This window comes from Nomascus leucogenys, chromosome 11 (assembly GCF_006542625.1).
Source record: "Nomascus leucogenys isolate Asia chromosome 11, Asia_NLE_v1, whole genome shotgun sequence".
Classification (NCBI taxonomy): Eukaryota; Metazoa; Chordata; class Mammalia; order Primates; family Hylobatidae; genus Nomascus; species Nomascus leucogenys.
The window spans coordinates 97784953-97809858 of record NC_044391.1 but is presented as its reverse complement, the minus strand read 5'-3'; the positions used below and the strand labels follow the sequence as shown (position 1 = coordinate 97809858).

Genomic DNA, 24906 nt, shown 5'->3' with positions numbered 1-24906 from the left:
ATTTTGTCTTAACCAAATTCCTAACTCTATAATTCATTTACAACAACCTTCCTGACCTGGACCTTCACTTCCTTCCATTCCTCTCCTTGCCAACCTCTAAGACCCGGTCCATGTTATTCTGTCTTCTTGAAACAACTTTCTATTATTCCCTCTTCCATGAAGCTTCTTCCTGAGCCTTCAAGTACCGGACTTCTACAAACTTTTCACTTACTTGTTAGACATAATTTTCTCTGCAAAACCTCTCTTGTTCACTCCCTGTCTGCATCTTCAGTCCCCTGCCTCTCATGCATTCTCCTGGTTATAGCACTTGTTGCTCCATAACTATTCATTGTCTTTTGTCTCCATTACACCATAAGTCCAAGTTTTTTGTTTTGTTTATCTTGTTTACCACTGCTTTCCCTTTGCTAAGAAAAGTGATTGGAACATAGTAAGTGCTCAATAAAAAAGTGAAAGAATGAAGAAATTAGTAAGGAACATTGCTGGGGATTCAGCTACTGAGATCTGGAGTCAAGTATGTGTGTTAGAGTTCCCTCTTCATTCTTACTAGCCCTGTGCTATCTGAAACATTTATTAATTCCTATAAAAATATGTTTAGTACATTTCTTGTTGTTATGCACCATTCTCATGGAATGACTATACTAATGAGCACGACAGGTCATGAATAAGTGAAAAATAAATGAATTAATTTAAAAGTGATGGTAATGTGTTGGGAAAGTGCTGTGAGAAAAGTGAGATGGAGTGTAACTCTGTGGGGCAAGGGTGATGAGCAAAGGCTGAGAGGAGGTGGAATTTAGGCAGGGACATGATGGAGAAGGAACCAGCCATGTGTAGAGCTAGGGGGAAAAGATTCCAGGAGGAAAGCACAGCAGCTGTGAGCTCCTCTGAGCTTTGCACTTGTCTTCCTTCATCTGTAAATTAGCATAGTGATAATAAATGCCACATAGAATTACATTAAAGTTCGAATCAGATCAATCATGGAAAGCACCTGTCCCACTGTCTAGTTGATAGTGAGCACTAAGCCAATGTCAGTTGGTTTTATTATGAAGAATAAAGTAGATCAAGTTGTCCTTTTTTAAAGGGGGTCTTTAGTTATGGATATTTTATTTTACATAGAGACCCAGTTTCTCTTTACTTATACCCTAAACAAATTATTATTGAGCCCCTACCATGTGTAAGGCAGTATGCTGGCGGCTGTGGAAGGCTAAAGGAGTATCTAGGAACTAAGGTCTATTTTTTTACACTCTACATTTCACTTCTGTTATTTATTACTGCTTTGTCTTACCATCCAATCTAGAAGTTACCTCCCCAAACACACACACGCACACACACAAGCACACACACATCTCTCTTTATATTTTCCCTCTATTTGGCAGCTAGAAAATTCAGTGTACATGGCTTTTCTTGGGTGATGACCTTATAAATCATTTGAATCACAGTTGGTATTTCTGAACATTTGAAATGCTCACGGCAAGGAAGCCTTCACATTTCTGAAAGAAAGGCTGTCACAAATACTGAACTTTATTGAAAAAGGAGCCAGATGCTAATAGAAAATATAAATGTTATCCAAGAAAAGATTTGCATTTGTATATTAGGAATATTTTTTGTACATAATAGCTACATGTGGCTACATTTCTTTTCTTCATGTGGGTGTCCACTTCCAAGGAAATGATGATTGAAATGTTAGAAATGCAAAATTAATTAACACCTTGTATAGTTCATTTGGCTCCTGCAGACTCAGAAATGGCTTTATTTGTATATAACTGTGTCTGTTGCCTATTTTTGACAAGTTTGGACAAAATATCTGCTCGGCACTATTTCTGGATTTCTGATGCTGCTGAGAATAGCTGCAAGGATAAGAGGTAATGAAAAGAGAACGAAAGACTCTAAAATGTTATCGAGAAGGATTATGTTTTTATTTGTGTGATTATGGGTCAATCCTGGGTTTTTATTTAAAAAGAAAATATATTTTAAGGCTAATGGCTTGTTTTAAAAAACAAAGTAAATGACATTTTAATCATAATTTTTAAGACATAAAAATTGCATCTTTAAAGATGTTTTTGTAACTTGATACGAAAGACAACCTCCTTTAATAATGCAAGACTGATCTAAATATGACATGTGGAAAAAGGGCCCTGAAAGCTTACCTTTACTCTCTTCTCCACTATTTAATTGTTCTTTTGTCTTCATCATGCTTAGTTCTTTCTCTTTAGACAAAACAGTACCTAAACTATCCCAGACAGGAGGGATCTTATCCTTTAAACTTACATTTTGCCTGATAAAACAAGTTTGTAATGTGTATAAAATAAGGACATTTTTAGTATGTAGTTGTAGGGCTGATTGCAAAACAGATTTTATCAAGTTTATGGTTTGGTGACTATATTACGGTATATTTCTCTGATACGAGAATGACCATTTGTTATATGTGTATACATATGTGTGTGTGCATAAATATTAATGTGTGTATATTTGTGGGCATAAATATAAATATATACATTAATGTGGGTATATGTGTGTATGTTTAAACCTTGATGAGAATTTTTGATTACTTGTAAACTTTCTCAATTATTTTTTACACGATGTTACCATTGCATTTCCAAAGTCATAGGTTGGAAGTATTTGGGGAACGGTTGGTTTATAAAGTATCAGAATTTAATGCTGTGAAATCTGAGGTGAATTATTGTTGGTAATTGTCTTCAGAAATACAATATGCTGGTAAAGTTGTTTTTAGATCCTAAGAGCCCTATAGAACAAAGAAGAACAACTACTGTTTGTTTATTGATTTAATATTTTTTGAGCACCTATTAAGTACCACATGTTGTGCTAAGTTCCAGAGTAGCAAACTGTAGTTGCCCTGGTCTTTAGCTGCCTATCATATTGCCATCTTTCCTCTTTCTCTGGATATCAGCACATCCTTTCCTCACTTTTGATCCTGTTGGGGTAATAATTATGATGCCAATGTCTCCTGAGCCCATGGTGATAGGCATTTGACTTAGGTTGGGCTAATCATAGTACCTGACATAAATTCACAGAAGTGCCTATTAATTTATAGGGGAATTAATCTTTGGCACATTTGGGAAAAAAAGATTTGCTTTCTTTTGGAGTTACTAATCTGAGTTTACGTAATCTAGAATGTATCAGTTAGTAAACTAGTAATTTTCCTTTTATTCCTAAATTAGAATTTGATTTCTATCTCTTGTAGCTAAAAGTCTTGATTAATGAAATTGTGGATGCAGAGATGTACAAAATAAGGTTTTAGTCCTTAAGTAATTCTGTTTGATTAGAATGGACTCATAAAGCAATAGTTCCAATGTAATATGAAAAGCATTATTTTTGGTGTATGTATAGCAAAATGGAACCAGAGAGGAGAAAGAAACTTGGCTGGTGAAGGCTTCAGAGAATGATATTTGAGCTGGGTGTTAAATTATGTGTGGATAGTCATGAAAGCAAAATGAGAGAGAAGGGATAAGTAAGACCTAAGAAACAGCATGTCAAAACATAGGAATCAGAAAATACCTGGTGTGTTGGGGAATTGCAAGAAGCTCTACATTTTCGCTGTTGTATAGACTGTGAACAGAAGTGGATGGTATATGAAAGAGTGGTGGGTTGGGTTGCTTTTGGTACAATTTGAAAGATATGCACCTGTGGAAAAATCCCACTCCCAAAAGTAACAATAATACCAGGGGAATTTTTTGAAATCCTGTTAAAAATAGGATTTGAAAAAAGTTAAAGTGTGAGTCTTAAAAACCTACTACCATTTCCCTGCCTTTTCTGTATGTACCAGCTGGTTTCCCAAATTTTCATACTCTGGCACAGGTAATGGGTGAAGCAGGGTACTGGAAAAGGCAAAGAAGACAAATTATAAATGCTAAAGACATAATTGGGGGAGCAAAGATTACTTCTGGAGAAGTGAAACAATGGAAAAACGGAAAAGGGTGGGGGAAAACCAACGAAAGTTGAGTTTTAAGAGCTTTTGAGGCTTTTAAATACATGAGCCTAGAACCTAAAAACCAGACATTGTGGGTAGCTGTTGTATTGTGCGAGATGAAAAAGGATTGAGAGATTATATTTAAAACCATTGCTATGTGTTTTGAATGTAATGTTTCCCTTTGCCAGCGATATTAGTAAATGTTTTCTCAGTGATCTTCTTTCATTGTTATTGAATACATGTTTCTGTGGAACAGGACACCCATATTAAAGCTGTCCAATTTTTATCAGGTTATATAAAAACAAAGGACTTCTTTATGAATCTTCATTTTAGGAAAGGTCAACTGTACATTTCAAATCTTTAGTTTAATGAGGCTAATATATAGAAGAGTGTGATGGTTAATTTTATATGTCTACTTGGCTAGGCCATAGTACGCACACATTTGGTCAGAACCAGTCTAGATGTTGCTGTGAAGGTGTTTGTTAGACAAGATTAACTTTTAAATTAGTAGACATTGAGTAAAGCAGTTACCTTCTGTAATATGGGTTGACCTCATCTAATAAGTTGAAGATTTTAAGACGGGGAAAAAAGACTCAATTTTTCTTTTTCCAGAAGAAAAGGATATTCTGCCTGCAGACTGCTTTCTGACTTGAGTTGAAACATCACCTCTTCCCTTATTCTTTAGCCTGCCAGCCCACTCTGCAGATTTCACTTTTTTTTTTTTTTTTTTTTTTTTTTTTTTTTTTGAGACGGAGTCTCGCTCTGTCGCCCAGGCTGGAGTGCAGTGGTGCAATCTCGGCTCACTGCAAGCTCCGCCTCCTGGGTTCACGCCATTCTCCTGCCTCAGCCTCTTAACCAGCCCCCACAATCACTTGAGCCAATTAAAAAATAAATCTCTCTCTCATACCCATGCACACACACATACACACATGCACACACATGCATAACCTTTCTGTTTCTCTGGAGAAAGCTAATATAAAATATAACCATCCAAAATGAGCAAATTAATCTATTTGAGCCTATTCGGCAGTATGTAACTTAATGTCTGGAATAGAAAAGATTGACAGAGGTGTCTAGGAGTCAAATCCTGAAATGCTTGACCAGCCACATACCATAGTTACCATAGTTTTACCACTTCACTAGGTGCCCAAATAGATGCATGCATAAAAAACAAAGGCAAGTGAATCACAGTGATGATAGGGGTCGTGAAGAATTCATATCTTTGTAGAAAAGATTGGTAAGCTGGAAGGATATCATGTGTTATCAGCTATGGTTATATTTTCTTTTTTTTTTCTTTATTTCCTTTTTCTTTTTTTTATTATTATTATACTTTAAGTTTTAGGGTACATGTGCACAATGTGCAGGTTTGTTACATATGTATCCATATGCCATGTTGGTGTGCTGCACCCATTAACTCGTCATTTAGCATTAGGTATATCTCCTAATGCTGTCCCTCCCCCCTCCCTCCACCCCACAACAGTCCCCGGTGTGTGATGTTCCCCTTCCTGTGTCCATGTGTTCTCATTGTTCAATTCCCACCTATGAGTGAGAACATGCAGTGTTTGGTTTTTTGTCCTTGCGATAGTTTACTGAGAATGATGTTTTCCAGCTTCATCCATGTCCCTACAAAGGACATGAACTCATCATTTTTTATGGCTGCATAGTATTCCATGGTGTATATGTGCCACATTTTCTTAATCCAGTCTATCGTTGTTGGACATTTGAGTTGGTTCCAAGTCTTTGCTATTGTGAATAGTGCCACAATAAACATACGTGTGCATGTGTCTTTATAGCAGCATGATTTATAGTCCTTTGGGTATATACCCAGGTTATATTTTCTTCTTCTGTCTTAACAACTACAAAAGTGTTCCCTACGTTTGCATATTTTCTCCAAAGCCTATATCCCAAGCTCAGTCCTCTTGATTTTGCTACTCTGATGGTGAGAGAAGTCAAGGTGAAAATTCCAAGGAGAATATCTTCAAGGCAGCATGGGAATGTTGATCTTCAAGGCAGCATGGGAATGTTGATCTTCAAGGCAGCATGGGAATGTTTCTTCCCTAGGTCCAAAGAACCGTTCTAAGCATCTTTCAAAGATGGAGCTTATTCTGAGAAGAAAGTAGACTCAGACCCATCTAAACAAATTTGAGAAGAGAGAATCAAAACAAGGTGGGTCCAAAATGCAAATTCTAGGGGAACAAGCTACTTGAAATAAAATGATTTAAATATCTTCTCTCCAAACAAGAAAAGTTTAAATTCTTTCTATTAGTTATGGGTCGTAGTGTCTTGATCACTACTAATATATTCTTAGGTCGAAAATTTATTGGTGGGGGCAGGATGGTATGGGAAGGAAGAAGTTTTGAGTTTCTTCCAGAATTCAAAGTAAATTTTAGGTATCTGAAAAACTCAATATGTGTCATCTGCTTTCCCAAAAATTCTATGATTCTGTAATATTCTCAAAGTTTTTAAACACTCATTTTTTTTTGCTTTGCCTTTTACTATAATTCTCCCTAACAACACTGTCAATATAGAATGGGTTAGAAAGAATGTCATTAATTTAGGTGCAGAAATAAATATTGAGTATACTTCCTGATATCACAGAGGAGCTTAAAAATTTTTAAGACTAAGTCTCAAGGTCTTCGGAGAAACTCAAATCAATAATCTAATATCGCCAAATGCTTTGGGATAGTTTCAAGACACACCCAAGACTATTTAAAGACATTTAAAACACAAATATAAAACCATATCCAAACTCTATGTAATTTGTGGCCAACCAAGCTAGATCCAGTATTAAGCAGGGAGTAGAAATAGGAAAATAAAACTAGTCTTTCAGAGGTTTATATTGTTCATCTTTATTTCTTCCACTGCTTTTAGTACAATTATATATATATAGTACAATTATATATATATTTAGTACAATTATATATATATTTAGCACAATTATATATAAAATATATATAAATATAATTATATACATACACAATTGTATATATAATAGTACAATTATATATATATTTAGTACAATTATATATATAAAATATATATAAAAATATATATAATTATATACATATACAATTGTATATATAATAGTACAATTATATATCTATTTAGTACAATTATATATATTTAGTACAATTATATATAATATATATATTTAGTATAATTATATATATAATATATATATCAGATATTTTTGGAATTAAATTTTTAAATAAATTTTAATTTCAAGATGATGCTGGTGATTTTTATACTGATAAGGACAATTATCTTCTGAATAAGGACTCTGCAGACTCTCAGAACTTTACAGTGTGCTTTTCAACGAAATAAAATAACTTTTTATTCCCCTTAATGATAAGAGCAATCAATGAATATTTGCCATGTCCTCTTATATGCACGTTAGTAGCATCCACTCCATGCCCAGCTGGGAATGAGCGGCTTTATTTAGTAAAGTTCCTGAAGCAACGCTGACCCTTTGTGACCTCTTTGAGAGACAGAAACAGCAAATCCCTCTGGAATTATTAGGGAAGAATACTGGTGAACCAACGTAATAGACTTCCTTTTCAAAGAAAAAGTAGACTTATAATTGGAAAAGTGTTTTGGGTGCTGCTGACCCTACAAAAGATTAAAATTAAACTCTAAAGTAAAAATGACTCAAATCAGATATCTTAAAACATTTTTTTCTTCTCTTTTGCAACTGGTGTTCTCACAGATATGCTATAAAACACAATTATGTAATTAATATATGATAATATATCATTTGGATATATGATATAATCAAAGTAGATATAATAATTGCTATCATTTTTGAGAACAGGCTATGTGCAGGGAATAGTGTTAGGCTCTTTAAATATATTCTCTCATTTATTGATCTGAACTAGTATATAAGATGAATTTTGTAATTCACATTTCAAAAGTGAGGAACTGAGGCATGCTGAAATTAAATAACTTGCCTAGAGCAGCAGAGTTAGTAAGTTTGTGGAGCTGGAAATCGGAACTAGGTCTGTAATTCCAAAGACCGCGCTCTTTATTCAGTAGCTATTTATCATTGCCATCATCTTTGAAGACATGTAAAGTAAGTAAGTGAAACAAAAACTCCTATATGCAACATGATGGATACATTTTTATTTATCAAGTAAAAAAATGAGAATACACTTATTCTTAAAGAAAAGTTTACTTGGCCAGGCACAATGGCTTACCCCTGTAATCCCAGAACATTGGGAGGCCAAGATGGAAGGACTGCTTGAGGCCAGGAGTTAAAGACCAGCCTGATCAACAAAGTGAGATCCCCATCTCTATTAAAAAAAAGAGAGAGAGAAATTTACTGTATGTTCCAGTAAATAGAAAAACAGAAGATGCGAGCTACATAAACCTCTTTTTGACTTTGAGTACATTACTGATGATGTTGGTTCAGTGAGCCTACATCAAACAAAAGAAAGATCAACAAACCTTATTTTTAGAAATCTGAAAACAATAAATACTGGTACTAAGATTATAATAGGTGATGATTCTTTTCTACTTTTACTTGATTCTGTTGTCCTCTAACTGACGAAGTGTTTTCCAGAAATCTCAGACTCTACTTTTATTAATCCACACTTGCCTCCTGAGTGGGATCAGATATTGTATGCTGCTACTGTATTTTGAAAATCATTCTAGAATTTACTTCAGACTAAGCCCTGTTATGTAGTTGGAACTATGTACACTTGGACATGCTATATGACAACACTGAAAATGGGTGTTACATATAAACTTCCCTCCATCTGGATATGTTTTAAATTCCACAGCAAATAGAAGTATTGCCAAGACAGGAAGAATACTAATGAATAAACATTTCAGCCCTCCAGAGGCTATAATTCATTTAGTCATTCGTTCTAATACACTCATTCATTTAACAAGTATGTATTCAGCGTATGCTAGAAACCAGGCACTGACATAGGCACTAAGGATACACTAGTGAATGAGAGTTCCCTACCTTGTGAAGCAGGTAACAAGATATATCTGCTAATAAGATATATCCTCAACATACCAAACTCTTATTAACATACCCCTAGACCAGGGGCATGTTAATGTACCAAAATTTTTCTGTGAAGGGTCAGATAATAAATATTTTGGGCCTTGTGGGCTATGTAGTTTCTATCGTAACCACTCTGATCTGCCATTGTAATGTGACAGCAGCCATAGATAATGTGTAAACAAATGTGGCTACATGTCAATAAAAACTTTACTTACAAAAACAGGTAGTGGACCTAGACTGTAGATCTTCTAGTCTGGGTCTCTGACTTGATAACTTAGAGAGAGCAGACACAAAAAGCTGCACAATACAAATAGTTACTTTAGAAGTCAATCCAGAAATCTTCATTTTGCAGATGAATTAAATGAGGTCCTGAGAGGTTGAGTGATTAGCTCCAGGTAACAAAGTAAACTAATGGCAGAACCAGAACTAGAACCTATAACTCCTGACTCTTAGTATAGTTTCTGTTTCACTAGATTGCCTCTCCTGTGCTGGAAGTCATAGGACTTAGTATAATGTTGTTGTCTATGTGAAAGAGAATATTTTTCTTTGGTTTCTTTGGGCCCAAATACTACTAGTTTTAAAAACACCTGTGCACTACCATCACTATTACCAGTATCATCACTATCATCTCTACCATCAGCAGCCTCACTATCGTCACAACCACCACCACCACTAACATCACCAATATCATTATCACCACCATCATCATCACAAGAAACAACCAAAGACCACCACAAATACTCAGAGTCACAAAGTTGGGTTTATTTTTCTTGGTGCAGCAGGATCTGAGAGTTCATTTAAGTGTCATTGTGAAAGCATCTCAGTAAGCGGGTGTTGAGAGGAGCTTCTTATGGGGTTGGGTGTGTGCCGATGGTTCTAAGGATGGATTACAAAGCAGAAACTCATTCTGGATCAAATGCTATCAAGAAACAGATACTTTGTTTTGAAGTCCTTGGGATTAAAAAAAAGAGAGAGAGAGAGAAACAGAGATGGGTGTTGATTGAATTTCTTTATTTATTTTGTCTAGCAGGTGGGAGGATTATAGCAGGGATAGAGTTGTGTTGATAAAGAAGTACCAATCTCTCAGCTTAGCCAGAAGAGGGGCAAACTAGTCATTTTTGTGGTGGTGAGTGGCCATGTTACTCTTTTGTTTCAAGCATCAGTTTTTTTACTTTCTTACTTGTATTTTCATACTTCAATAGCAATAAATAAAATCTAGTGTTTAAAAATTATAAAATTCAGATAGGAAAAAGAAGAAAATTAAAATCCTCCATCCATATATAACAATAATTAACTTGGTACGTACCACTTTTCTATGTGTACATGCACTTGCATGTATTTGCACAAGATATGAGATAACAGTATACATTCCAATTTAAACTACATTTTTACTTAATGTATAAAACAAACATGCTTCCATAAAAGCATCAGTTTTAATGAGTTCAAAGATATTTCACTATGTGAGTCTGCCATAATTTATTTAACCAATTACTTATTATTATATATTTAGAAGAAGGTTTCCAGTCTTTGCTATTATTAAAAACATAGGCATTTTTCTGTGCAAATTCCAAATACTTTCCTTGGGATTAATTCCTAGAATTAAGAATGTTAGATCACTGCATATACACATTTGAAGACTTTAAAAAAATCTTAGTAAATTTCCATCAGAAAATTTGTATAAATTTTTGCTCATGCATATAGTGTATGAGAATATTCCCAACCCTCTGAAAATAAAATATCCATTTTACTTAAAACTGACCCTAGCATAATGTCCTAAGGGCATAATTTTATTCCTTTTACATAGAATTTATTCACATTTCCCATCAGTCCAATAAACTTCCATTGAGTATTAGTGTGGGCCAGTCACTGTGCTAGGTGCTGAATATAATCTGTGATTTTTCATAAAGTCAGTATCTTTACTTGTCACAGTCTAGATACATGACCATTAACCACTTTTATAGAAAAAGGTAAAAGGAAATGTAAATCTTGTTAGATGAGGTTTTATAGGAGGAGAATTCTATCTAGATTGTGGCACCAATAACAATCCATTACAAATAATTTATCATCATCATCTTGGATGTGTGACATGAGTTAACATTTTCTCCAAATATTTTATTTAGTTCTATACTTTAGATAAGTTAATATAACTTTTGTCTGTTTTTTGTCCAAATATTTACTGAACTCCTAAAAAAATATTAGTAATCACCATAAAATACATTACTGACTCATAGGCAAACTCTGAACTAGTTGTTCTGGACAAAAAAAAGTTGCTGGACTCATCATTTTTTATGGCTGCATAGTATTCCATGGTGTATATGTGCCACATTTGCTTAATCCAGTCTATCGTTCTTGGACATTTGGGTTGGTTCCAAGTCTTTGCTATTGTGAATAGTGCCGCAATAAACATATGTGTGCATATGTCTTTATAGCAGCATGATTTATAGTCCTTTGGGTATATACCCAGTAATGGGATGGCTGGGTCAAATGGTATTTCTAGTTCTAGATCCCTGAGGAATCGCCACACTGACTTCCACAATGGTTGAACTAGTTTACAGTCCCACCAACAGTGTAAAAGTGTTCCTATTTCTCCACATCCTCTCCAGCGCCTGTTGTTTCCTGACTTTTTAACGATGGCCATTCTAACTGGTGTGAGATGGTATCTCATTGTGGTTTTGAATTGCATTTCTCTGATGGCCAGTGATGTCCTTTGTAGGGACATGGATGAAACCGGAAAACATCATTCTCAGTAAACTATCGCAAAAACAAAAAACCAAACACCGCATGTTCTCACTCATAGGTGGGAATTGAACAATGAGAACTCATGGACACAGGAAGGGGAACATCACACTCCGGGGACTGTTGGGGGGTGGGGGGAGGGGGGAGGGACAGCTAAATGACGAGTTAATGGGTGCAGCAAACCAACATGGCACATGGATACATATGTAACAAACCTGCACGTTGTGCACATGTACCCTAAAACCTAAAGTATAAAAAAAAAAAAAAAAGTTGCTGGATATAAGTTCCATATCCTTGTTGTTCCACTGTTCAATTAGGAATATTTGTCAAGTCTCTACCAAAAGAAATAGCAACACAAGTATTAATATGTGAGGTTGCACTAGCTATCTTGAAAACAAAGCTTCATGTTGCAAGGAAAAATTAAAACTGGCAATTGAAATGTCTAAAATACAGTTGTAAAGTGAGATAATTTTTTTCTTTAATTTTATTTTCTGCTGCACTTTCTTAAGATTAGGGAGAGGCTTCATTATTAACCAGATTCTTGCTTTCTATTAAAACTGGGTGAGCTTGGGCATATACACTGTCTTAAAATTCTATTGAATGTGTACACTTTTCATTTCCCTGTGTCTTTTATTCCCAATTCAGTGCATGTCAATAAACACTATTAGAGTTTTGTACTAAGTAGCTGTAGCTATTTTATAAATTAAATTCATAAAAGTTTATGCTTTCAAAAGATAATTTCATTTGACATTGATCTATGTTCAGAAGTGAAATATATCTGCTAATATCACACTTAGGTTGTTTTCTCAATACTTTCTTTTGCTTTTTGAATTATTGTTGATTTCTTTCACATGAAAGTTATTTAAGCTGTAATGATCTGTTTTTAAAACAAATCATGATAATGACTGTAATTTGTATTCTTTACAAGCTACTTTAATTTTTAAAGTAGCATTGAATCATTCTACAAAAATTTGGATTAAAAATAAAATATAAAATGCATTCAGCATATGAAATATTATTCCTTTGATATACTTTCATTGTATCCACATCGTTCTAAAGTAATTTTATATATTTTATATTCATCAATTACAATAAAGATGAATTTTAATATGTGCAGAAAATCATAATCATACATAATATGTATAAGTCTTAGTCTTCTTTTTCATTATTATGTTTTTAAATTGCTAATTTATAACTTAAAGTGACAACTAAAATTATCATTGGCACCCTGAATTTTAAGTATGCTAATAAATTAATTGAGTTGGCTTTGTTGCTTTTATGTAACTTTGCAAGTTTTGTGTGTTGAGAGTGATATAAGTTCAAAGATCTCAGTGTGAGTCATTACTGAGACAGTTATAAATATCATTAATTGTTTAATTTTGGTATTTATATTTTGCAAGTGAGATTAATTTGAAGTCACTGGTATACTTTGTTATTCTCTTATTCATTTTGACTTAACAAATGCATATTGAATAGCTACTCTGCATAAAACACTGCATGAGGGGACAGCCCGTACTTCCCATACTTTCATAAAAGAACCATTTTTTTTTTTTTTTTTTGGCAAAATCTCTTTCTCTTTACTCTCTTTTTCTCTTTCTCTCTCACACACACATACACACACACAGAATTTATTCAGCAAAAGTAAAAAATATATATAATCAGTTTTTAATGTTTACAATTTTTTATTCTTTAATTTACAGTAAACTTTTCTGGGGGGTGTATAGTAGTATATATTTTGCTAGTAGATAGAATCCTGTGTTCACCACCACAATCAAGCTACTAAAGAGTTTCATCACACACATACCAATTTCTCCTGCTGCCCTTTTGTAATTGGCCCCTCCTCCACTTCAATCCCTGGGAACCACTGATCTGTTCTCTGCCTGACAGTTCTTGCCTTTTCCAGAATGTCATATAAATGAAGTCATACAGTGTGTAGTCCTTGAATGGGGTTTCTTGCACTTAGCATAATGCATTTGAGATCATTCGTGTTGTCATACATATCAGTAGTTCCTTTTTATTGATGAGCAATGTTGCACTGAATGTATGTGCAACTGTTTCACTAATTGGGGGACATTTTGGTTGTTTTCAACTTTTAGCAGTTATGAATAAAGCACTTGAAAACATTACCTTACAGCTATTTTGGTAAACATAAGTTTTTATTTCTCTTGTACAAACAGGAGTGGGATTGCGGGTCATATGGTAAGTGTATATTTAATTTTAGAAGAAACAGCCAAACTGTTTTCCAAAGTGGCTGTGCCATTTTACATTCCTACCAGCAATGTGTGAGAGTTCCAGTTGCTCTGCCTCATTGCCAGACTTATGACTTAGTTCTATCGATTTCAGCTACTTAAATAGTTGTATGTTGTATTGCATTGTGGTTTTAATTTTTTCATTGTCCTAATGACTAATGACACTAAGGTTATTTTCCATTTGTATATCTTCTCTGGTGAAGTATTTTTTAAAAATCTTTGACCATTTTAAAAATTGGGAGATTTTTTAAAATGTTGAATTCTGAGAGTTCAGAATTCAGAATGAATTGGATACAAGTCATTTGTCAGACATGTGATTTGAAAACAAATTACTTAAATATGCTTGCTGTTTTATTCTCTTAACGCTATTAAGAGAATAAACCTTATTTAACAATTTTTTATTTTAGGGCTCATGCTTTTGGTGTCATACCTAAAATCCGTTTGCCTAATCCAAGGTCTTAAAAACTTTCTCCTATGTATTCTTGTAGATGTTTTTTAAAGGATGGCTTAATGTTCAAGTCATCCTAGACAGAACCTTGCTGATTCTGTTAGGTCTTTGGACACTGAACCTGACTGTCTAGGTTTCTTCTTGGTTTTGAGACCACCCAAGTGAAAGTGCTATGTAAATTCTAGAATGCTGTAGACTTTTTACTTATGTTGCCTTACATTTAACATTATGAAAACAGGAACTGCTATGTACTTACATGTGGATCACAACCTTGTGCATCATTTCCCGAGTTCCCTGCACCTCTGCTCTTTCTAGCTCAGTAAAATACACCATGGTGCTTATGAGTTCTGGATCTAAGTAGCTCTGCCTTTTGATAAATCTGGCTCTGGGACCCACTAGCTGAGGGAATTTGGGAAGACTATGTAGTTCGAGTTTCAGTTTCCTCTGTGAAGTACAAGATTCAATCATTCCCAGTGTTTCAGCAAATCTGTTATTGTTAGTTAGTAATTGTTGTCATTTGTATTGAAATGCTGCCTTGCTCCTTCCATTCTCTTTCAGTTATTAAATCACACAACAGTCCAGGAGCTGAGGTTCTTTCCTTGCTGCCGGTCTTTCCTGTTGTTGGCCAGCATTCCAGATACCCCACTGCATGCACCTCTACCTACAGAGACTTCACCCCACCCAATTGCCTCTCTGATGATGATAATGACCATTTGTGCCAAAAGACACCATGTGTCTCTAGACATTAACTTCCACCTGCCCAATCTGTCCCTCTCCACCACCTACTCCTCCCTGAAGTTCACTACAAGTTAGAGCAAATGCTGATTCCCAGGTCCCAGCTCCTTGTGAGGCTGCCTGTACTCCACTTTCCAACTCAGAAACTCTCTCCGATAGATCTATTTTGCCTCTTTTCAAAGCTTTCAAAAAAACTTTGTCAACTCTTTTTTAAGTTCTTAATTAAAAGACAAAACTCATATCATAAATTCACCGCTGGTTTCTACTTGCATGGGATTGAAATCTCTTAAGGTTAGGAAGTTCATAACAGACTGTATAGGTAACTTCCTGCCCCTCTTGATTTAAAATGGCTGCTGTGTATAACACATTCCATTTCAGTGGAATGGGATTGAGGAAATTATGGGGTGGCAATAATTTGAACATGATGGGTATTGAAAAGTTTCATGTTCCAGAACTGTGGGTATGTCGAGGCAAAGCCTATTTTAGCTATAAAACCAACTGCTGAACTGTACAGAGGTTTATTGTCTTGGGTCACATAAGATTTCTTTTGTGAAAGGTTCTTTTATTTGTTTGGGAGTTGGAGATACTGCTTACATTGCTCTGCAGTGTTTTGAACGCCATCATTTTTTCCCCTTTGTAAATACAGGAGTTTTCTGTGTGTTTTGAAGTCTGGTTTCATCTTCTTTCATCTCTTCTCACTCTCGAAACTAAAGTAAGGATGTGAGAGATGTAACATCTCCACTCGCTTCCCCACCCAGTAGCTGTGATTTTTCAGAGGGAGAGAGAGAATTGCCTTTTGATTATTGTTCAGGGGCAATTGAGACATCTTCCAGGAAAGTTAAGCACAAGGGGAGATCAAATGCTCTGGTTTGAAGTCTAGTTGTATTCGCAGCTCACGTGAGAAAAATGTGAAATCAAGGAAAAAAACACCTGAGTAAGAGTAAACTAAAATCCAAATGATAGTGAAGTTTGAGCAAAATATTGTAGAAATGTGAAGAAATGACATGCTGTAAGCCAGTGGAAGATGGATACTAATAATTTATTATCAAGTATATGGATATGTTAAAAAAAAAAAACCAAAAAACAGCACCAGGTAGAATCTGCTTCTTAGGCTCTTGGACCACCAGGCAGTTAGCTTCTGCCTGCTGTTCCATGGAAAGTCTCTCTGGAATCATCTACTACCTCATAGGTAGAGGCAGAGTCAAAGTGGGTGCCAGCTGCCCATCTTAATGCATCAGTGCTGATGGGGTGCCAGGAAATAAATTTGTTATCCTGAGGATGGTTAAAAAGTGAGATTTTTAAACAAAATTTTGCCTGAACCATTGAAGTCTTTGGTTAGCCCATCATGGTTTTGGTTGTCCTTTCGTTTGTTCTCCTAGGAAGGGCTGTTATCACTTTTCAACATCTTGTATTCTCTTTTGTTAATACTTTGGTCTCCTTTTATGATTATGATATGGTTTGAGCTGTGATTTTTATGATTCATGTCACTTTGGTGTTTATCAGAACTGCATGTTGCTGGGTACAGTTTATCAAAACTGCATGTCTCAGGCTTGGGCCTGTACTTACAGCATTTTGAGGGGCTGAGGTGGGAGGATCACTTGAGCCCAGGTAAAGTCCAGCCTGCGCAGCATGGCAAAACTCCATCACTACAAAAAATACAAAAGCTAGCCCGGTGTAATGGCGTGCACCAATAGTCCCAGCAACTAGGGAGGCCGAGGTGGGATGATCACTTGGGCCTGGGAGGTCAAGGCTGCAGTGAGCCATGATAGCACCACTGTACTCCAGGCTGGGTGACAGAGCACGATCCTATTTCAAAGCAAAACAAAACAAAACAAAACAAAACAAAACAAAACAAAACAAAACAAAACACCCTGCATGTTGTGGTGGTAACTCGTGATGTCAGAATGAGCAGAGCACCTAGCTCCGTCTTGGGGATTTTTCCATTGCCAGTGACCTGGAACTCTCTTACATGATGTCAATAGCCCTAAAGGAGGTAAGATACAGAGTGAGACCCACCACACCACTGGATAAACATCTTAAAACTGAGGTGAAAGTCGCAGATGTTAGTTCCAGCATCTTGTAGTGATACCTTTACTCCCTAGGAGAGGTTGTCAGATACGAATGATTAGGGACACCCTTAACAGTATGGATGGTGTGAGTAAACTTGTATCCCTGGAGCAAGATGACCCTACTTATTCCTGCACGATGATTAAAGAAGAGACTATATGCTGAAATGCATTAGATCTGTATATGCCTCATTCCTGGGCACAGCTGGACCCACAGTAGAGCAATGCTCTTGGGAAGGGGCTCTAACTCTCCTGTTACTATCCTTTGTACTAAATGGAGAGAGCAAATAGTATGCAGTATAGATCTGCATACCAACTACTCAAGGAGTCACAGACAGGTATCTTGCAGCTGGCTACCTGCTATCATGGATATCAAATCCCTGGCGTGATAGAACCTGGACACCTTGTGCGAAGCTGAAAATAATAGAAACCCCTCTCATTGGAGAATGAGGAGCCACTAATCTCAGGCAGCTTCTTGTCAGGCAATGTGGAGGTAGCCTCCAATATTATACAACAGAAACTCCTATTTACCTCTCCGAAATAATACATGCAAAGGATAATACTACATTGTGAGGACATGTTAATTTTTGCATTTATAGCAAGGGAAGAAGGATAGAATATGGGTATATATTCAGAAACAGATGAGGTTATGGGTGTGGTGGAGGAATTGAGGTAATTCCACACAACAGGTTTTTTTGTTTTGTTTTGTTTTGTTTTGTTTTGAGACGGAGTCCCACTCTGTCGCCCAGGCTGGAGTGCAGTGGCGCTATCTCGGCTTACTGCAAGCTCCACCTCCTGGCTTCATGCCATTCTCCTGCCTCAGCCTCCCAAGTAGCTGGGACTACAGGCGCCCATCACCACGCCTGGCTAATTTTTTGTATTTTTAGTAGAGACAGGGTTTCACCGTGTTAGCCAGGACGGTCTCGATCTCCTGACCTTGTGATCTGCCTGCCTCGGCCTCCCAAAGTGCTGGGATTACAGGCTTGAGCCACCGCGCCCCGCAGCATGTTTCTATTTTCTTTATAAACAGCAGGTTAGGTCATTTGTTGAGAATGAAGTGAGCAGCATCTGGTTCAGAGGTTTGAGGAAGGTGGAGAAGTATAAAAATAGTCACTGTGGACAATAGGAAAGAGATTTGCCTGGAGAAGAACTGCAGGATTTCTGGACAGTTAGAGTTTGAGGCCATGAATTTTTAATGGTATCAATCTCAGTGGTTGTGTGATTTTTCTCTAGCAGTGATGAATGAGCAGTCCAGGTATAAATATGGAGAAGGCAGACTTTGGGATGAAGCAGGGTTGAAAATTTATCTTATGGCATTGTGTCTTGGTGGTTACACTTAATATTACCATTTTTTGCCATTACTTTTAATGGCAAAAACCGCTGTTATTTTTGCACTAACCTAATATATTGGTTCGAGAAAAATTGTGATGATAAAAGTATTTAAGACATGGCCATAAGTTTGAAGTGGAATGGGAATAAAGATAATGAAATGAGGCAATGGAAAAGCTAAGAGTCTTAGAAATGTGGCTTAGACCCCAAAAGCAGACCAAAATACCAAGGAAACAGTGAAACATTTCTTGCTGAAGAAAGAATCAATTACGTGTAAAATTAAGGACATATGAAGTAACTTCATGGCAATAACTATTTCATGGTTATTTTTGCGGTTTCCTCCTTTTACTTGTACCCCACAGGGACCTCTTATTTCCTCCAGCTTGAACTGTGTCAGAGTTAGATGGGAGTCTGCAGTTGTTCACTGAGGAGCCATAATGGTTACAAATACTCAACTATCATACAGGTCGATGGTTTCTCAACTCACGGGCATGAGTGAAAAAGTAACCAGAAGCTGAGAGAAGAAAAGTTGGGCTTCCAATGACAGGAGAGAGTGAAATGAAGAAATGAAATTTCTTGAAAGAGAGACATAGCCTTTAGTGAGGCCAATACAGCACATGGTCAGGCCATAGACCAAAGTCAGTTGCTTAGCTCACCTGTGCTTATGTCTCTGCCCAGGCCCTTCCCACCTGCAGATCCATCCCACAGAGTGTTCCACCTGAATGTGAAGTACATTCACTGATTTCTCTAACTCACACCCTCGTACATCTCCCTATGTTAGAACAGAAGGTGGAACACTTAGATAGTGGGATGAGAAAGCCCTGCTCTTGATCAGGATTGAATTATATAAAATTAGTTTTAAATCTGCTTCTGAGTTGTGGAACAGAAACTCACAAGACTCCTGCAATCAGAATTATTATTATTATTATTATTATTATTATTATTATACTTTAAGTTCTGGGATACATGTGCAGAACATGCAGGTTTGTTACATAGGTATACACATGCCACGGTGGTTTGCTGCACCATCAAATATCTACATTAGGTATTTCTCCTAATGCTATCCCTCCCCTAGCCCCCCACCCCCTGACAGGCCCTGGTATATGATGTTCCCCTCCCTGTGTCCATGTGTTCTCATTGTTCAACTCCCACTTATGAATGAGAACATGCAGTGTTTGGTTTTCTGTTCCTGTGTTAGTTTGCTGAGAATGATGGTTTCCAGCTTTATCCATGTCCCTGCAAAGAACATGAACACATCCTTTTTTATGGCTGCATAGTATTCCATGGTGTAATAGGGCCATATTTTCTTTATTGAGTTTATCATTGATTGGCATTTGGGTTGATTCCAAGTATTTGCTATTGTGAATAGTGCTGCAATAAACATATGTGTGCATGTGTCTTTATAGTAGAATGATTTATAATCCTTTGGGTATATACCCAGTAATGGCATTGCTGTGTCAAATGGTTATTTCTGGTTCTAGATCCTTGAGGAATCGCCACACTGTCTTCCACAATGGTTGAATTAATTTACATTCCCACCAACAGTGTAAAAGCATTCCTATTTCTCCAGCATCTGTTGTTTCCTGACTTTTTAATGATTGCCATTCTAACTGGCATGAGATGGTATCTCATTGTGGTTTTGATGTGCATTTCTCTAATGACCAGTGATGATGATCTTTTATATATATATATATATATATGTTTGTCGGCTGCATAAATGTCTTCCTTTATCAGAACTATTTTTAAAGGTAGTTTTGAAAAAGAGAATTTGGGACTATACTACAGAAAGTCTTAAATTTCAAGATAAGGAATTTAGACCTTATTCTAAGATTCTAAACTAAGGCTCTCCCTTTGGGGACAGTAAGATAACATAGTGGAAGTGGCACTTTTAGAAGATTCATGAGATGCTGGTGGATGGATGAAGTGTGTGTTTGTTTCACCTTACATCAATGGGAAATTTATCTTTTGTTCACTATCAACAGATCTTGTAGTTTCTTCCTAAATAATATCTTTAAATAGATTTCCCTTTTCTTCTATTATTCTCTCAATTTCATATACAGCCACTATCATTTTATGTTTTTTTCTCTTCATTTGCTCTCAGACATCCAATTTTCCTCCTTTAGCTTGAAATTGCCAGTTATTTTTGTCTTTTTAGTAACTTTTGTGGAAGAAGATCACCCATTGAACTAATCAAAAACCTCTCAGTGATCTCATTTTAAGTAAATAAAAATCTCCAATTATGAGTTCAAGGTACTTCTATCCATTCCTTATCTAATTTAATTTCCTTTATTTCTTAGGATTGCCTCCTTTACTGTATGTTTTCCAGTGAGATGAAGATTTTGGTCATTTCCTCATTCATATTCCTGCTTTTCAAAACCCAAGCAAGAAAGGAAACTTCTACAGTGACTTTCTCATTATGAAATCTTAGCATTCACTAGTCGGCCATAATGGAAAACCAGCCAAATGGACACATATACAATGGTCTGTACCCGCAGAGAAAGAACTGTAAATCTCTGTGATCAGAAAACTATCCTATCTTGTACATTGTTAAAAGTCTGCCTCCAAAAAGTTTACTTCTGGAATACTGCAATTGAATAGAATCAGGGATCCTACCTGTGTCCTTCAACTTTCACATCTTGTCTACTGAAGTAAGGGTTGAATTTGCATGACTATATCTAAGGTTCAAGGGCTTACCTGTTGGCAGTAGACCCAGTAGTCTATGAATGGAAATGGGCAAACCTGTGACCTCCCAAAAATTAAATGTGAAAGTTTTGTTTGTGTATACTCATGGCATTATTCTTTTAAAAAAGAGATAATCTATATAGTTTTCTTTTTTAAAAGATACTTTTATTTCTTTATTGTTGGGAATTGACACAGCTAATTTCTTTCTGAAGAGGTTCTTTGGTTGAGAATGGTAGCAACTAGTTTGATGTGGCTGGTGAGAGTCAGCAGTCCCCCACAATCTTACTTTCAGGTTTTAATGAAAGAAATCTCTGACAAAATTTTTACACACATAAAGATATTTACTAAATAACCAAACATTAGTAAGCAGGCAGAAAATAGCTTCTATAACTGGGTCTGTCAGCTTGAAGAAGGCACGGCTCTTTGTTCTTTTAAATTCTTCAACCTCCATCCTAGATGAAAGAGTCACTCAGGATAACATGACAGGATCTCTGGAAGCTGGCTTTTGATATTCTAATAGTCACATTGATTTGCAAAGGTTGGGCATAGGGCTGCTTATTGATCAAGCTTTGATATCTTTCCTAGGAATTCAGGAGACGTACCATTGTCTTCTATTTTGCTCATGCAAGGGATTGGAGGGAGGATGGGTCTCATAGTATTTTACCCAATAAACATTTCTTGAATATATTTGATTTTACCAATACAAGCCCAATTCTAACATTTTCCATGTTAATTAAACCAATAATTTTACCAGTAAAATCATTTTTCTGACATTTTCTATGTTTAGGTGATAATCAAGATGTGGAAAACAGAAGCACTTGGAATGGTCACTTCTGATTTGTGGATTTCTGATAAGACTTTATAGAACCTTCACTGGAATATGAATTTATTATTAGGGAAACTGTCAGTCCCTACAGTGGGATCATAAACTAACTTGTATGTACATAATATACTGCCTCTACTTAAGTATTTTATTTATTTTTATTTTTAAAATAAAGAACAGAAATGTATTTCTCCACACTTCTGGACACTGGTAAGCCTAACATCAAGATGCCAGCAGATTCTGGATTAGTGTATGTTGAAGGCTGCTCTCTGCTTCCAAGATGGCCTCTCCTCACTGCAGCCTCACATGGCAGAAGGGCAAAAAGGGACTAATGCTGTGTCCTCACATGCAGAGAGATGGAAGGGCCGGGCAGCTCTTGGAAACCCCTTTTATAAGATCATTAATCCCATTCACAAGGGTGGAGCCCTCATGACTTAATCACTTCCCAAACATGATTTTAAAATTTTTCATTTTTTCATTATTATGGGTACATAATTGTTATATATATTTATGGGGCACATGTGATGTTTTGATACAGGATACAACGTGTAATAATTATATCAGGGTAACTGGGTATCTATCACCTCAAGAATTTATTATTTCTTCGTGTTAGAAACATTCCAGTCCACTCTTTCAATATTTTAAAATATACAATAAATTACTGTTGACTGTAGTCACCCTGATGTGCTACCAAATACTAGACCTTATTCATTCTATCTAATTATACTTTTGTACCGATTAACCATCCTCACTTTTTCCCCTCCACCCTGATCCCCTTCCCCTTCCCAGCCTCTAGTAGCCAATATTCTACTCTCTGTCTCCATGAAATCAGTTGTTTTAATTTTAGCACCTACATAGGAGTGAGAACATGCAAAATTTGTCTTTCTGTGTCTGGCTTTGTTCACTTAACATAATATATCCAAGTTCAATCCATATTGTTGCAAATGACAGGAGTTTCTTCTTTTTTGTGGCTGAATAATATTTCTTTGTGTATATGTACCACATTTTCTTTATGCCTTCATTAGTTGAAGGAAACTTTGGTTGATTCCAGATTGTGGCTATTGTGAATAGTGCTGTAATAAACCCTGGAGTGCAGATATCTCTTGGATATACTGATTTCCTTCCTTTAGGATATATACTTAACAATGAGATTGCTAGATCATATGTTAATTGTATATCCATATGCAGAAGAATGAAATTTGACCTCTATCTCTTGCCATATACAAAAATCAAAGCAAAATGGATTAAAAGCTTAAATCTAAGACCCCAGTCTATAAAACTACTACAAGAAAACACTGGGGAAACTCTTCGGGACATTAGTCTGGACAAAGATTTCTTGACCAATACCCTACAAGCACAGGCAACCAAAGCAAAAACGGACAAATGGGATTACATCAAGCTGAAAAGCTTCTGCATAGCAAAGGAAACAATCCACTGAATGGAAAAAAATGTTTGCAAACTACCCATTGACAAGTGATTAGTAACCAGAATATATAAGGAACTCAAACAAGTCAAAAGGAAAAAATAAAATAATCTCATTTAAAAATGGGCAGAAGGGCCGGGCACGGTGGCTCACGCCTGTAATCCCAGCACTTTGGGAGGCCGAGGCGGGTGGATCACGAAGTCAGGAGATTGAGACCATCCTGGCTGACACGGTGAAACCCCATCTCTACTAAAAATACAAAAAATTAGCCAGGTGTGGTGGTGGGCGCCTGTAGTCCCAGCTACTTGGGAGGCTGAGGCAGGAGAATGGCGTGAACCTGGGAGGCAGAGCTTGCAGTGAGCGGAGATCGTGCCACTGCACTCCAGCCTGGGCAACAGAGCAAGACTCAGTCTCAAAAAAAAAAAAAAAAAAAAAAGGCAAAAGATCTTAATAGACGTTTCTCAAAAGAAGACATACAAATGGCCAATAGATACATAAAAAAATGCCAACATCATTGATCATCAGAGAAATACAATTTAAAACTACAATGTAATATCATCTCAGCCATTAAAATGGCTTTTATACAAGACAGATGATAACAAACGCTGGCGAGAATATGGAGAAAGAAGACCTCTCATACACTGTTGGTGGGAATGTAAATTAGGATAGCCACTATGGGGAACAGTATGGAGATTCCTCAAAATACTATGCTGAAGTATTTAAAGTTAATTACAGGTACCCTAACATTTATACATATAACATACATATATAAAATGTTACATAAATGTAGAGATCTCATCATATATGTTTTTAGTACAATCTTTTATTTTATTGCTTGTTTAGTCTTCTCTTACATCTTCCTCAATTATGCGTTTTGCAAAGAGAAAAGCAATAATGTTACGGCCATTTTTCTATACCTTTTAAAAATGTCTTGTTTAAAAATTTTAAACAAAGTGCAATTTAAATAATATAAAATTCATCTATTTTGAGTGCCCAACTCAATGATTTTTAAATAACTTTACTGAGTTTTGCAATCATTATCATAATCCATTTTAGAACATTTTCTTCACACTAATATGATCTCTGCTGGGATAAATAGTTAATCCCTGTTCCCATCCCCAGCTCTTGATGACCATTAATCTACTTGTATTGGGTACTTCCACTGTACCCAATTTGTAGACTTTTATCTCTCACTCCCCTTCCCACCCCTTCCCCCAAGTCTCTGTAGATTGGACTATCTTGCCTTCTAAAAATAATATGCAATGGAAATCCCTCCAACTCAAATGAGTGGTCTCTAATTCTTTGCTTTGAATGTCTGTACATTTTTCCAGGGTGTAGATACATAGTATTTTATTCAGTTCTTTTGCTAATCAGTAAATGTGAGCATGTTTGCCCTATTTTAAGACCTTGGATATCTTCTCTGTGCATGTTTATTCATATGCCTTGCCATTTTTTCCTGTTGGGATATTTTCTTCTCTATGT

General features: G+C 36.1%; 1 long non-coding RNA gene across 1 annotated transcript in view; it reads left to right on the top strand.

The window, feature by feature from the left end:
- The window catches only part of LOC100583215, a 35409-nt gene extending 14077 nt beyond the window's left edge, over positions 1-21332 (top strand). Inside the window, exon 3 of the long non-coding RNA XR_121060.3 lies at positions 20794-21332. This is a non-coding gene — a long non-coding RNA (uncharacterized LOC100583215). The remainder of the gene's footprint in view (positions 1-20793) is intronic.
- The last annotated feature ends 3574 nt before the right edge of the window (positions 21333-24906 follow it).